Here is a 13011-nt window from a genome sequence, read left to right on the forward strand (position 1 = left end):
AAATAACGAAGAACCCTCCGTCAGCTACCGAGTCACAACAGGAAGATAGAAAAGTACAAGTACAGGGCTATTACAAATGATTGAAGCGATTTCATAAATTCACTGTAGCTCCATTCATTGACATATGGTCACGACACACTACAGATACGTAGAAAAACTCAAAGTTTTGTTCGGCTGAAGCCGCACTTCAAGTTTCTGCCGCGAGAGCGCTCGAGAGCGCAGTGAGACATAATGGCGACAGGAGCCGAGAAAGCGTATGTCGTGCTTGAAATGCACTCACATCAGTCAGTCATAACAGTGCAACGACACTTCAGGACGAAGTTCGACAAAGATCCACCAACTGCTAACTCCATTCGGCGATGGTATGAGCAGTTTAAAGCTTCTGGATGCCTCTGTAAGGAGAAATCAACGGGCCGGCCTGCAGTGAGCGAGGAAACAGTTGAACGCGTGCGGGCAAGTTTCACGCGTGTATCTGGACATGCTGGAAAATTGGCTCATGCCACAACTGGAGACCGACAGCGCCGACTTCATCTTTCAACAGGATGGTGCTCCACCGCACTTCCATCATGATGTTCGGCATTTCTTAAACAGGAGATTGGAAAACCGATGAATCGGTCGTGGTGGAGATCATGATCAGCAATTCATGTCATGGCCTCCACGCTCTCCCGACTTAACCCCATGCGATTTCTTTCTGTGGGGTTATGTGAAAGATTCAGTGTTTAAACCTCCTCTACCAAGAAACGTGCCAGAACTGCGAGGTCGCATCAACAATGCTTTCGAACTCACTGATGGGGACATGCTGCGCCGAGTGTGAGAGGAACTTTGGTTATCGGCTTGATGTCTGCCGAATCACTAAAGGGGCACATATCGAACATTTGTGAATGCCTAAAAAAACTTTTTGAGTTTTTGTATGTGTGTGCAAAGCATTGTGAAAATATCTCAAATAATAAAGTTATTGTAGAGCTTTGAAATCGCTTCAATCATTTGTAATAACCCTGTATTTTGGACTCATACGGGACAAGAAACTTAAATGAAAAAGGAAAATAACACGCTTCATTGTCAAATTAAACTCCAAGAAGTTTCACTCAGGGAAGAAAATGTCTACAGAGTGTTCTCCTAAGGTACGCACAGAAAAAAAAAAAAAAAAAAAAAACAAATTGGAAAGATTTTTTATGTTTCAGAACAGAAGTTGGATGTGATCCCAACAAACTTTACAACGCAGATTTACAGTAAGCAAAGGCCTTCGAATTAAATTAGAAATACCCTAATTGATTTCTAGATTCTGTAAGCACTAAAGTCTTTTCACAACAAGCAGTTGTGTATAGGAGGACAGAAAGTTGTAGACAACATCTGAACATGAACGATTGCACGTGAGAGTCGCAGCAAGCTCTGTGGTGTGATGTGATATGATGTGATGTTGTGTTGTGCGGTGTTTGCTACAGTCCCTCGGAAGTCAATGATGAGCACGGTCGCGCATTTCAGAGTAACTGTAATTTAAGATTTATTTTAATTCATGACTAATCTCCGCCTCTTTCCCATGCGCTCAGTATGGACTACCCTACTTTGAGTATAGCGGAAAACAGCACGGTTGATCCTATTAATGAACTATTTTTTATCATCGATTCTCGTGCAACACAATCGATAGCAAAAATTGTTTTCTGCTGTATTCAGTAACTTTTAATGTTTCACGCTCGTAGACCATATCCTCTCAATGTAATGAACTTAACACTTGAACAATCATAATTTTCTCTTATAACTTTCTTTCTTGGGGCCTTTGTCCCGCGCCAATGCGGGGTCGGCTGTGTTACTACTCATTTGGCAGTGTTAGTTGCAGAGGACGGCTGGATGTCCTTCCTGCCGCAACCCCAAACCCCCTGGGACGGTAGTGGTGTACCCCAGCTGTCTGGGTCTAGTGTAAGCCATGGAATAGTGCGAACCTTTGTCAAATGTCTGCGAGTAATGTAACTGAGGCGGAACGTGGGAGCAAGCCCGGTAGTCACCCAGCGGGATGTGGAAAACCGCCTAAAAGCCACATTCAGGCTGGCCGACAGACCGGCCCTCGTCGTTAATCCGCCGGGCGGATTCGATCCGGGGCCGGCGCGCCTACCCGAGTCCAGGAAGCAGCGCGTTAGCGCTCTCGGCTACCCTGGCGGGTTAGAATTTTCTCTTATTACTCTGTGATGTTAAAAGTTTCAATTCTAACCAGCATGTGCACATATTTCATTTTATTTTGTTGTCCTGTATGTGCACAGGTATTTGTCTTAATACTGATACTTGCATTTTCTAGGTTTTAAGTACTTTTATTATTACCCGTGTCTTTCTGTCAAGTCTGCTGTGGTACACCTTGATATACAGTACACTAAAGATGTACTACTATTTTTATTATGCAGGTGCCTGAAGAGAGCATACTGAATTGCCGAAACCGGTAGCAAAAATAAAATAAAATAGTTTCTCAATTTGCATGGCTGTTTGGCGAATTTCTTTGTTGAACAGAATAATATCTTAAAATCTCATTACGTAGGATGATTATGGCTGTTCAACGTAAATATCTAATGTCACTGAAGATGGAAATTAACAACCAAATGTTTGAACAGGTGACACGTTTTGAATATCTGGAATGTTTATGACAATAATGTAGACGAAAAGTTGCACAAATATCGAGCAATGCGTAGAACAATACTATAAAACTGGAAAAGATTTCAAAAAATCATATGTTATGAAAATTATGGTGATACCTTTACTATTGTATGGAAGGAAGAGTTGGATAAATAAACGGAATGAGGTTTAATGAAAAATTAAAGAGTTCATAATGTGTTGACGAAATCATACTATTAATAAGGAAGCAACTTAGTACAGAGATGGGTGGGAACAGTGTGTGAATAGAATAACTATCAAAGAAATTCCTGAACTGCAACTCAAGATGGAGGAGAGAAATAGGTAAGTCACGGAGGCCATGGGTATAAATTTTGTGAAGACGCAGCGGTTAACTACCTAATGCGTCTTAGACGATGACGACGAATTAATCAAAAGACTATTATTTGATCAGTGATAATAGGAGTAAGACGGCGCCAATTGAGCACGTCCAAACAGATACGAACCTGCAGGAGACACCATTTCACTGCGCAGCGCATCCATTGAATATATATATATATATATATATATATATATATATAAGATTTAGTGATGTGCTCCTTCATCAATATGTAGAGGGTGCCATTGATATTGACATCAGGCATGATGAGCAGTATTGAAATGGACCAGTATCTTAACTCGAATAATATTCAAAAATGCAAATATTCAACGCGCAAGAGCCTTTGGCAAATTGGACAAAGCGGATTTGTTTTGTGCGGTTCAGTAGCAGCCCAGTATACTACGGCAGCATGCATTTGGGTTTCCGCTCCTTGTTTATACAGACTCTGTGACATTTACTTCGTCCAGTTGATACAAATGCAAAGTATAGCAAACAACGGATCTCTTCCAGCTCCACAGGGCACCCCTGCCTTCGTGACATATGTCCGGAGATTCCTACAGTGTCTAGAGCCGGGGGTTGGTGTTTTGCTCAACAGCTCTAGGATTCGTTTGATTCTGTCCGTAACCCAGTAATCACCCCTTTCATTTCAACACAACTGCTGCCTCCTACATCGTGAATTATCTGCCTTATGTACTCACATCTAGTCCTGCCTCTATGATTCTTCCCTCCTGCCATCCCTTCGACCATATGTACCAGCAATTATTTATGTCGTAATATTTGTTTCATTACTTTCCTTATGAGACTTTCTTTCTGGTTGCATCAAGCCTTCTTTGTTGCCACATTAATCTATCTGACCTCAAACAGTCTCCTGCAAACACAAAATTTTACGGGCTTCTGATGGTTTTATTTTGTATCTACCCCACGATTGACACTTCGCACTCCGACAGAACTTTTTACGAATCTTGCAACTTATTGGCCAGACGAAACCATCAGCCTGCCGCCCAGACACAACAGCCGCCTGAGACCGGGCCAGGTAACACCCTTCACCCTGTCGAGGCACAAGCCGACAGACGCCCCAGGGCTATAACACACGGTACGTCAGAAGAGCTATCGGGGCTTTGACGCACTCAAACACAAATTCTCAAGCTGGAGAAAAGCAGACGTTTGCAAATAAAAAGCGGAGATGACAAGTAGACTCGTCCACAGGGCACAGGACGGAAATTTCGTAATGGGCGATACGCTGCTTGCCAAGTGGGATAGTGCCTTCTACGGACAACTATACTGGTGCTTGTGTGTGATCCTTTTGCCGGGAGAATTATGGACGCCATGAAATAGTTGACAACTCCGTCCGAACAGGCCTCGGAAGGCTCAACGGTGCAGATTGACCGTTTTGTCATCCTCAGCTGATAGCCGTTACTTCATGAGGATATGGAGGCCAATGTGGTCGGCAGTGTGCTGACGCTCCCCTGGACGTTGTCAGTTTCCGCGGCTGGAGCCGCTACTTGTCAAGTAGCTCCTCAGTTGGCATCACAAAGGCTGAGTGCACTCCATTCGCCAACAGTGCTAGGCAGACCTTGACGGTCACCATCCAAGTGCTAAACAAGTCCAACAGCGTCCGCCGCTCGTGGTCTCGCGGTAGCGTTCTCGCTTCCCGAGCACGGGGTCCCGGGTTCGATTCCCGGCGGGGTCAGGGATTTTCACCTGCCTCGATATAACTGGGTGTTTGTGTTGTCCTCATCATTTCATCATCATCCAGGAAAGTGGCGATATTGGACTGAGCAAAGATTGGGTAATTGTACGGGCGCTGATAACCACGCAGTTGAGCGGCCCACAAACCAAACATCATCATCAAGTCCAACAGCGCTTAACATCGGTGATCTGACTGGAACCGGTGTTACCACTGTGGCAAGGCCGTTAACAAAGCTGTTGGACAATAATTTGATTGGCCAGAATAAGGACACAAGCTGGCCAATGGGGTGCTAGGCCATGTTTTGGAAGATAGCTCTGCAGAACGCTAACAAAAAGAGCTGACGTCCCGGTGGAGCTCGATAGAAGAGACTGCTTCACTTGGAGATGCCGAGCAGGAACATCGATTATGGCCCTGGTGAGACTTGGCTTCTACGCACCAGATGTTCATCTCTGGCCACGGCCCGCCGCCTCCACGCTGCCACCGGGACACGCTGCCAGCCTACTCTAGCGTTCATTCTGACGTGCCGCTAGCAGCACGAACATCGCCCGGCAAGTGACTTGCACTACTGATCCTCATATCTTTGAATGTGGTACAGTCACGTGTCATCGTTGTTATGAAACTGTGTTCTTTCCCCGAGTGCTTCTTTTTGAGGATGCATTACGCCCTGACTTCATTCGATAGTGTCAAGCAGAGCAGGTGGAATACATCTTGGAACGAGAGGATATTGGGCGAATAGACTTACCTGCCAGTCCCCCCGACTTGAATCCCATCGAGCACGTGTGGGGTGCGTTTGGTGGACTTATTCCAGCACGCCAACAAGCACCAACTTACCAACCAGCAGCTGTCAACTGCTCTGGTGGAGAAATGGAACGCCCTACCACAAACGTTGTTGGCAGCGTGGCGATTAGTAACGCTAACAGACACCATGGTGGATCGTGACAGCCGTGAAGATGAAATTTCAATGAATTACAAACATCAGCTGTGTGCGTGACGTTCATAGAATCAGCGAGGAGAGTTGAAAATGTGTGCCCGACCGGGATTCGAACCCGCGATCTCCTGCTTACTAGGCAGGCGCTCTAACCTCTAAGCCACCGAGGAAACAGGAATTAGCGCGGCTGCTCGGACTTATCCCAAGCACGTCCCCCTCCCTCCCGGACATGTCCGAGAAAGACACCATACACATATAATTATGGCGATCACAATCGAATGATCATTTCTGTGAGGATGCACACATACGCTCGAACTCATGCAGGAATAGGCCCTGCAACTAGCATTGAGATTAATGGGCAGGGAGCACTACTTTCTTAGTATGTCGGGTAAGTTGAGAATGTGTGTCTGCTGGTGACGGGGGGAGGGGGGACAGGGGGGAGTGCTTAGGATAAATCCGCACAGCCGCGCTAATTCCTGTCTCCTCGCTGGCTTCCAGGTTAGAGCGTCTGCCTAAAAAGCACGAGACCCCAGTTCGAATCCCGGTTGGGCACACATTTTCAACTCTCCTCGTTGATTCTATCAACGTCCCGTACACAGCTGATGTTTGTAATTCATTGCTATGAAGAATGATGTACAGCTGTTAGTACTTTCCAGAGAACCACTATGAATCGCGATGGCATCACTTTCAGTTATCTACTGTATCGTTCTGTACTGTGTCAGTTTTTTCCATGTATGGTCCATGTTTGAGCAAGCTATGTTACTTTGCAGTGACACATCATGCGTAACTTACGTTCTACCTTAAGTTTTGGATATCAGTATATTTGTAAATAGGCTTCCTTAAGATCAGGCTTTGCAAGGTATGTACTGCCATTTTGACATTGTGTATTTGTGTGTGTATTGTGTACTGAAGTGGGGACCTAGAAACGACGGAGAGGCTTCGCCCCGGCACTTGGTGCAGGGAGTGGCAACTGACCCTTAACATAGACAAATGTAATGTATTGCGAATACATAGAAAGAAGGATCCTTTATTGTATGATTATATGATAGCGAAACAAACACTGATAGCAGTTACTTCTGTAAAATATCTGGGAGTATGCGTGCGGAACGATTTGAAGTGGAATGATCATATAAAATTAATTGTTGGTAAGGCGGGTACCAGGTTGAGATTCATTGGGAGAGTCCTTAGAAAATGTAGTCCATCAACAAAGGAGGTGGCTTACAAAACACTCGTTCGACCTATACTTGAGTATTGCTCATCAGTGTGGGATCCGTACCAGATCGGGTTGACGGAGGAGATAGAGAAGATCCAAAGAAGAGCAGCGCGTTTCGTCGCAGGGTTATTTGGTAAGCGTGATAGCGTTACGGAGATGTTTAACAAACTCAAGTGGCAGACTCTGCAAGAGAGGCGCTCTGCATCGCGGTGTAGCTTGCTCGCCAGGTTTCGAGAGGGTGCGTTTCTGGATGAGGTATCGAATATATTGCTTCCCCCTACTTATACCTCCCGAGGAGATCACGAATGTAAAATTAGAGAGATTAGAGCGCGCACAGAGGCTTTCAGACAGTCGTTCTTCCCGCGAACCATACGCGACTGGAACAGGAAAGGGAGATAATGACAGTGGCACGTAAAGTGCCCTCCGCCACACACCTTTGGGTGGCTTGCGGAGTATAAATGTAGATGTAGATGTAGATGTAGATGTAGCCCTCAGTGGTACACAACCCCACAACAGGCCCACCCCACCACCGCTCCACACCGAACCCAGGGTTATTATGAGGATCGGCTCCCAGTGGATCCCCCCGGGAAAGTCTCATACCAGACGAGTGTAGCCCCGAATGTTTGGGTGGTAGAGTAATTATGGTGTACGCGTTCGTGGAGACAGCGTTTGCGCAGCAATCGCCGACATAGTGTTAACTGAGACGGAATAAGGGGAACCAGCCCACATTCGCCGAGGCAGATGGAAAACCGCCTTAAAAACCATCCACAGACTGGCCGGCACACTGAACATCGACACTAATCCGCCCAGCGGATTCGTGCCGAGGATCGGCACTCCTTCCCGCTCGGGAAGCAGTGCGTTAGGTCGCGCGGCTTGCCGGGCGGGCAATTTTGACATTAGTTCTTCCGATTTTGAAACTGGATAAGAATCTATGATGGACTGCGTATTTACTGTCGCTTTAAAATCTCCGCAGATCCGTAATGTGCCATTCCGTTTCTGCACTACTATGGTTCGCATTGCCCACTGACTACTGCTTATGGATTCTGTAATAGCCCGTATCTCGTGGTCGTGCGGTAGCGTTCTCGCTTCCCACGCCCGGGTTCCCGGGTTCGATTCCCGGCGGGGTCAGGGATTTTCTCTGCCTCGTGATGGCTGGGTGTTGTGTGCTGTCCTTAGGTTAGTTAGGTTTACGTAGTTCTAAGTTCTAGGGGACTGATGACCATAGATGTTAAGTCCCATAGTGCTCAGAGCCATTTGAACCATTTTTTGATTCTGTAATACCATTTTTTTCTAGGCGGTTCCTGTGTGACTGTTCTTTAACGCAAAGGGTATGTTGCGTGCTTTGCAAAGTTTGGGCACAGCAGTCGGCTTAAACATGATGTGTGCCCTGTGATCTTGCTACTTTTGCTTGAAAATATTGCTATCATATGTTTGCAACAGTTTCTGCAACTTTTCCGTCAGTATGAATAATACGAATAAAGCCCATGACGTACCATCTTTTCCATGCAGTAACTGTTTCACATTGACTATTCCTTACCTTTGTTTTCCTGTACACATGTAAACTAGTTATAGACCAATCTGAACTTGTAATGACACTTAAATAACTCAGAGATTTACAGATAACACCTTGTCATTCACTGAAAATGTTGCATTCACATTACGCTTATACGGTGAAAGTTTATTATTTTGTACATGTCCGTTGTGAATGGCATTTGAAATTTTATTCGGAATGACTTTGGTATGCTGAGTGCCTTATTTCGTTGCCTGGTTCGTTTAGTGCGATACAATTCTGATGTGTGTCCTGACTTGTGGCAGTAACTACATTGTGCGTAGAAAAAAAAAAAAAAAAGAAAAAGACAAAAAGAAATAAAGTAAGTTTTCTCGCTTGTCATAAATCCCACAGCGTGTACAAGAATTTAATTCAGCATTAGTGACGGGGTTCACAGAATTTGTCCTGATGTGGCTGTACTGAGCTCCATCTGTGCCCGTTGCTAATGTGTCGTAAACATGTTATCATCGTCGCAGTGATCGCGTCTTCCGATACCAGATTAATGGTAGATGGTCTTTCAAAGAAGGATTCGTTAAACTACGTAGGTTTTACTGTCTAGCGAGAGCGTGATTAACACATATTCGATGAGAAATCTGTATACGACTTACTACACTTGTCGTTTTCACACTGAAATTTACACTCTCTTGTTACGCCCTGTAATTGTGTTATCCACTCTTTACCACGTTGATCCGGTTTTTGGAAACATTAAAACAATTTATACCTGGTGAGTGCAGCATGTATTTGGGCCTCAAAATATGATTCTAATTTATCTGTAATTTCTGAGTAGGACAGAGTCACTGAACATTGCTTTTGAACGATTGAACACGTCAAGACCAGGATCAGCAATAAGAAAATCTTTGTGGTCTACATCACCTGATACATGGCGTGTGATGAAATGTTGTTCCATTCGGGATATATAATACGGCCACGCTTCAAGTTTCCGGTTTCTGGCCATGTTGCTTCTCAGCTTCTAGTTTGCCAGCTCTGTAACATGCAGCTCTTGCATCGTCGAGAGTTGTAGAAGCAGCATGATCGGCTGTAGCAGTTCCAGCTAGTCAAGTTTGAAAAATGCAACACAAGAAAGTACACAAAATACATTGGAATCTTCTTGAAAAAGAAACGCAATTAACAGGCCATATACAGTTTTAAACACTCAGAAAAACAAAGGCCACGTAGTAAGAAAGTGTCACCGCATAAATTTGTACATTCACTCGACCAACATTTGTGTGTGCCAGTTGTGTTGTAATGGAAGAAACGCTGTCTTACACCCCCTTGAAAAATCGTCACCAGTTTATGACGGGCTTCCTTTTTCGACAGTTAGTGTAAAATTGACAGTGCTGCTTCTGTTCTGAATTTGTCGCCAAATCATGTAATTGTACGGTTTCAAGACGTTTCCTCGTTGCCAGTTTATGTAATTGGCTAAGCTTTTCCTCGTCTCTAGTGTGTTAATGGCGGATTGCAGCACTTTTCCTGGTCGCCAATGTATGGCGCGTTTTCCTCGTCGCCAATTTATGCTGTATTCATAAATAACTTAGATGGTCAGCATTGGGATAGCAGGAAGCGACGCTCAACCACAGAACTTTGTGATTGTAGGAAAGTGGTCTACTTGGACGCTAGCCACAGTTGTGTCACAGGATAATACGGGCTGTCCCAGTAGGAATGGCCAGTGTATGGATGGTTCAAATGGCTCTGAGCACTATGGGACTCAACTGCTGTGGTCATAAGTCCCCTAGAACTTAGAACTACTTAAACCTAACTAGCCTAAGGACATCACACACATCCATGCCCGAGGCGGGATTCGAACCTGCGACCGTAGCGGTCGTGCGGTTCCAGACTGTAGCGCCTTTAACCGCTCGGCCACTCCGGCCGGCGCCAGTGTATGGAGATAGGACAAGAACGATCATTAAGCAAAAAACTTCATAGGACATATGCCCTGTTTCTCAGCTAGAACATTTTTAATGTACATTGTTATTTATTTTCTGTATTGTTCAGTACAATGCCAGGCTTACGTGTGTACACGTATACAACAGTTAGTAAACATTGCGAAGTATTAATTGAAAATTCATACGTTTTAACACATTCACATCTAAGCATTACCGGACACGTCACACCACAGCTGTTGTACAGTTCGCACTGTCACCTGCAGTCCATTTTTTGCATTCGTGGGAGAACGTGTTGTGATGCTTTTTCGAGTGCCACTGCACGGTATCTAATGAGGGCAGCAGCGTCTATGATGTGACCAAGCAGCTCATTTCACGTATTCATTTTTTGTTTCTACACCTCGCACTTCGTCCGATACCATAAACAGACAACAAATGTTGCAAGGCTTGGCGATTTTGGTGGCCAGTTACTTGTATCACCACGACCAATGCAGCAGTTAGTGTAAGACACGTAAATGCACACCAGTAGTCCAAAAACAAATGTTCATTAAATGTGTTCTACCTCGGAAATCATTTGGAACAGGGAATACGTCGATGTGAAGTTTGTTGCTTCGAATGAGCATTCCAGTGATATTCCTCAATAGCGAGCATCCCTCTTAGGACACTGCATATATTTAAAATAGAATAACTAAGGATTCGTTAAACTACGTAGGTTTTACTGTCTAGCGAGAGCGTGATTAACATACATTCGATGAGAAATCTGTATACGACTTACTACACTTGTCGTTTTCACACTGAAATTTACACTCTCTAGTTACGCCCTGTAATTGTGTTATCCACTCTTTACCACGTTGATCCGGTTTCTGGAAACATTAAAACAATTTATACCTGTTGAGTGCAGCATGTATTTGGGCCTCAAAATATGATTCTAATTTATCTGTAATTTCTGAGTAGGACAGAGTCAGTGAACATTGCTTTTGAACGATTGAACACGTCAAGAGCAGGATTAGCAATAAGAAAATCTTTGTGGTCTACATCACTTGATACATGGCGTGTGATGAAATGTTGTTCCATTCGGGATATATAATACGGCCACGCTTCAAGTTTCCGGTTTCTGGCCACGTTGCTTCTTAGCTTAGAAACAAGAACAATCATTTATTAAAGTAAAACTTTGAACATAGCTGCTCAGGTTCAGTGACCGTGTCAGAATTATATTGTAACAAATAAGCCCTCGGTCTCATGATTTTGACTCAATATTTGTGACCGAGGGCTTATTTGTTAAAATTTATTAAAGTAATACACACTAAAAAATACACTCAGCTGTTGCTTTGTTGAGATGGAGTGCCACTGATGTAAGACTTATGAACCTATATAATCTGACACAGTGGATGATGACTAACTGATATAACTGAAATGCAGTTTGGACTGCAGTTAGAGAGTTTCTAAGTTCTGTCTCTCGATGGATAGACAATTTGGCTATCACTTTGAGCAATACTTCAACACTTGTCGTTAACTGTCCAATGACTGAAACTGGTTGGCAACTGTAGATAACTTGCTGGCAACAGCTGAACCATAAAAGACGATTTCATTTAGTGACAATGAACTCACGAAGAAGAATTAGATCACGTTCACTAATATGGGCGGAATGGCCGAATTATCACGATATAGTTAGACGTAGTCTAGTAGTCAACAAATATTAATTATAAGTGGGAATTTCATTTAAGTAAAAATGATTTAAGTTCAAAATTTTCCTCAGGAAATGTTGGTTCAACTTAGAAAACGGAATTAAATATAGTGAACTTATGTTTAATACGATTGTGCGTATTTGTGGTTCTCGAAGTATAATGATCAGACTCTGCGATCGTCACATTGATTTATGAGTTTACACTGGCTTGATAGTGTTACATTGACAATGTTTTCCTTGTTTTATTTGGAACAGTCAAGAAGAATCCTATGTATTTGGATAATTGGAACATCATTATAGCAACGTAGTTGCAGTTCCAGATGCCACGCTCAATTTCACTGATTAAAATAGCACGTTTTAAGGCGCGATCTGTGGAGGGGTATTCCAATGGTAATAACAGACAGTTATAGAAGATACGAGGTAAGCAGACCTCCGATTAACTAGTGAAACTCTGACAGCGATCTGCTAGGATTTACTTTTGCAGTACCCCTCCGTAGGTAACTTCTCGTAAGCAAAGGTTTAAGGTGTTACCATATTTAGGTGCAGTAATGTATCGTGGCAGGGATATTCCCTATATCGATCTTTTCCATCAGAAGACACCGGTAAATTTCATTTCATTTTATGAACTGGAGCCGCTACAACTAGTTGGAGCATGCGACTGATTAAACCAGTTCTGCATGACGTCGGGAAGGCTAAGTACGAAACGCACTGCGCATGTTGCCTATCCAATAACACTGCGAGCACGGAAGAAAATGACGACACAGCACCATCGTACCTGAAGCGGGTGGTTGAGGAACTGCAATACATTCGGAGGTAGAGGGGTTCATATCCCCTGTTGTGAATTGGCAGGAGCCAATTCATGGGGTTTGGAGGAAGCCGAAAGGCACGCGCTTAAGCTCACGCAGGCTGGCGTGAGATCTGGAACAGGTCAGAGAAATAAGACTAGTGAAACAGGAGGTAACTGGTAGAATACTTAACTTTAATCCACAATTGGTGAACATCTCTCTTGATGGCACATGCTTCACAAGATAAATAGCAAAGGATATGGCGCCTTACTAGGTCGTAGCAAATGACGTAGCTGAAGGCTATGCTAACT

General features: G+C 44.0%; 1 protein-coding gene and 1 non-coding gene across 2 annotated transcripts in view; one reads left to right on the forward strand and one right to left on the reverse strand.

Moving 5' to 3' along the window:
* Window positions 1–13011, forward strand: part of LOC126167159 (heparan sulfate glucosamine 3-O-sulfotransferase 5) — a 152534-nt gene that overhangs the window by 22322 nt on the left and 117201 nt on the right. The window lies entirely within an intron of this gene.
* On the reverse strand, window positions 5687–5759 carry Trnat-agu (transfer RNA threonine (anticodon AGU)). The gene has a single exon. It is a non-coding gene; the product is annotated as a tRNA-Thr (tRNA).

The sequence above is a fragment of the Schistocerca cancellata genome, chromosome 1 (assembly GCF_023864275.1).
Source record: "Schistocerca cancellata isolate TAMUIC-IGC-003103 chromosome 1, iqSchCanc2.1, whole genome shotgun sequence".
Taxonomy (NCBI): Eukaryota; Metazoa; Arthropoda; class Insecta; order Orthoptera; family Acrididae; genus Schistocerca; species Schistocerca cancellata.